The sequence below is a fragment of the Nannospalax galili genome, unplaced genomic scaffold (genome assembly GCF_000622305.1).
Source record: "Nannospalax galili isolate Female #2095 unplaced genomic scaffold, S.galili_v1.0 scaffold347, whole genome shotgun sequence".
In the NCBI taxonomy this organism is placed as follows: Eukaryota; Metazoa; Chordata; class Mammalia; order Rodentia; family Spalacidae; genus Nannospalax; species Nannospalax galili.
Genome location: NW_008355793.1, coordinates 774,427 through 777,153, shown reverse-complemented (window position 1 = coordinate 777,153; position 2,727 = coordinate 774,427).

Genomic DNA, 2,727 nt, shown 5'->3' with positions numbered 1-2,727 from the left:
TCTATATGCTTCTCATATTTGAATGGCCATGTCTTTCTTTAATTTTGGAAAATTTTCTTCCATGATTCTGTTGAAGATCTGGGCCATGCCATTATCTTGGGATTCTTCTCCTTCCTGTATGCCTATGATTCACAAGTTTGGTCTTTTTATGATGTTACACAATTCCTGCATATTCCATTCTTGTGACTTCTTAAATTTTTCATAATCTTGTCACACAATTCCTGAATATTCCATTCTTGTGATTTCTTAAATTTTTCATAATCTTTGCTTGTGTGGTCTAGTTCATCCACTTTGTCTTCCAGTCTTGATATTCTGTTTTCCATTTTGTTCATCCTATTGGTGAGGCTTTCTCCTGACATTTCTAACTGGCTTGCTGAGTGTTTCACTTCCTTCTTCATTTCAGCCTGAGTGTTCTTCAATATTTCTAACTCTTTTCTGAATTCATTCAGAAGTTTATCCTTATCTTCCTCCAGTTCATTGATTTCTTTTTTTGTGTGTGTTCACTGAACACACTGAATTTTGAATTCACTGAATTCTTTTATGATGTTTATAATTGTTCTTTTGAAGTCCATGTCCTGCTTTATCTCCAGGAGGCTCTCATTGTGCTCCTCTAGAGGACTATTGGTATTTGGTGGGGATATGTTATTTTGTTTTTTCACGTTATTATTTTTTCTCCGTTATTTTGACATGTGGATTTCTTTTGTAGTTTATGGTTCTTGTGTGAGACTTAGGCCTTCAAGTTTAGGTCTGCTTCTTTTTGTGAACTTTATGCGTCTTTGTGGTTTACTTTTTGGGCATCAAAATCTGGTTTGTCTAAGCTTCCAGTTCCTTCTTTTGAGCTTATATTGGAGTGGCCAGATTTCTTTTGTTTTCAGGATTTCCCACAAAGGCCCAATTCAGATCAGGGTCATGTGTTTTCAGGCTTTCTCTTAAGGTCTGGATCCCTCCAGGAAAGACTTTGGACTCAGGAATTTGAGGGTTGGACTGGGCTGGGAGCCTGGCCCAGGAAAGATGCTGGTCTAGGGTAGCTAGTGGTCATTCCACCCAGAGCTGCAAAGGCAGATGGGGCAGGAAGATGTCCCAAGGACTCCTGGGGTCAGCACTGAGGAGCTGGGTTGGTCTGGATGCAAAGGATCAAAGAGAGGAAAGGTCAACCTCCGAGTCCCAGAAAGAGGCTGGCTGGTCTTGAAAGCCCAGGAAGTAGAGGGACATGAGGATGGGGCCAGGCCCAGAAGCAGTGCTCCCAGGTCCCAGAGAAGGCACTTTGTTGGTCTTGATGAAAAGGATCAGGAAGCAGTATTGGTTCCCCAGGTATCTGGGGCCCCAAGACAAGGAATGGGACAGGGCCCAAACTAGGAAGAGAGAATGCCTGGGGGGGGTGATGGGAGGGTAAATGAGGCTGAGGGCATGATGGACTTACCCTGGAGAGAGGCCTGTGGGTAAGAGAGAGGCCTGCGGCTGGTCCTACTGGCCCAGAGAAGCAGAGGGAAGAACATATTTCAACTTAAAAAAAATTATTTTTATTATATGTGTATGAGTGTATTGTCTTCATGTATGTAAGTCTATCTTTGTTGTACAATACCCATGGAGGTCAGAAGATGGTGTCAGATCCCCTGGAACTGGAATTATGGATGGTTGATAGCTGCAATGTGGGTCCTGGTAATCGAACCTAGGCCCCCTGTAAGAGCAGCCAGTATCTTAACCACTTGAGCCATTTTTCTAGCCTCCAGTAACACTATTTTCTGCCTAGTTGATTCATTACATGGCAAAAAAAAATCCATTAACTGAAAATGGGTTTTCTATGCATTAAGCACTGTGATAAGCATAAAAAATAGGATCAAGGAACCAAGGATCTTGAAATAGGAAATGTCTCAGATGTGTAAATCATGTAATTAACAGGTCCAGTAGAAATTCAGGAAAGAATGACAAATAAGATATTAGTTCAAATGTGTAAAATATTAAGAAAGCTTCACAACACAAGTTTTTCTTAAAACAAATTCTTTAAAAAGTGAAGAGTTATGCATGTGAACGTGGGAGCACAAAGGCCTCATAGTGGTGTGTAGCAGTGATTTGGATGAATATAACATCATTAAACCAATGTTAAATTAATTTTTTTATTTGAATCCTATGAATCATTAAGAATATGTGAAGGAACCAAAGGGTCAGAGGCTAGGAAGACTAATTGGGTGGAATTGGCATTCTTGAAATTCCTGACCAACATGCCTAGGTATGCTATATTCTTCACTTACTGTTAGGTGATACATAGAAATTAGTGAGTAACTTTTTCTTTTTTGTCATATCAAAATTGTTCATTTACTCATTGAAACTGTATTTATTAAATGGTTACTGTGTACTAGAATTACAGGTACAGCAATTAACAAAATAATGTCCCTGACCTAAAAATAATGAGTGTATCTGGGGAGACATACAATGTAACATAGTTTTGTAGTATGAGAAGTGCTACAGTCAAGGTTGGTTCAAAGAAATAAGACAATATTATACTGGTTTCATATTATGTTACTTCTATGTGTTCTGACAGGAGGAAAGTCATTTTCAATTCTCCCTTGATATTTAAAGAAGGAAGTATACTATATATGTCAGGGGTTTGCAAAAAAACAAACCCCTATTCTATTGTTTTCATGTGACAGTCCAATTCCTACAAAAGGCAGATAATAATGAATGCAATAGAAAAATTTAGTGTGGCTTGCACACTCATCCATTAAAAGT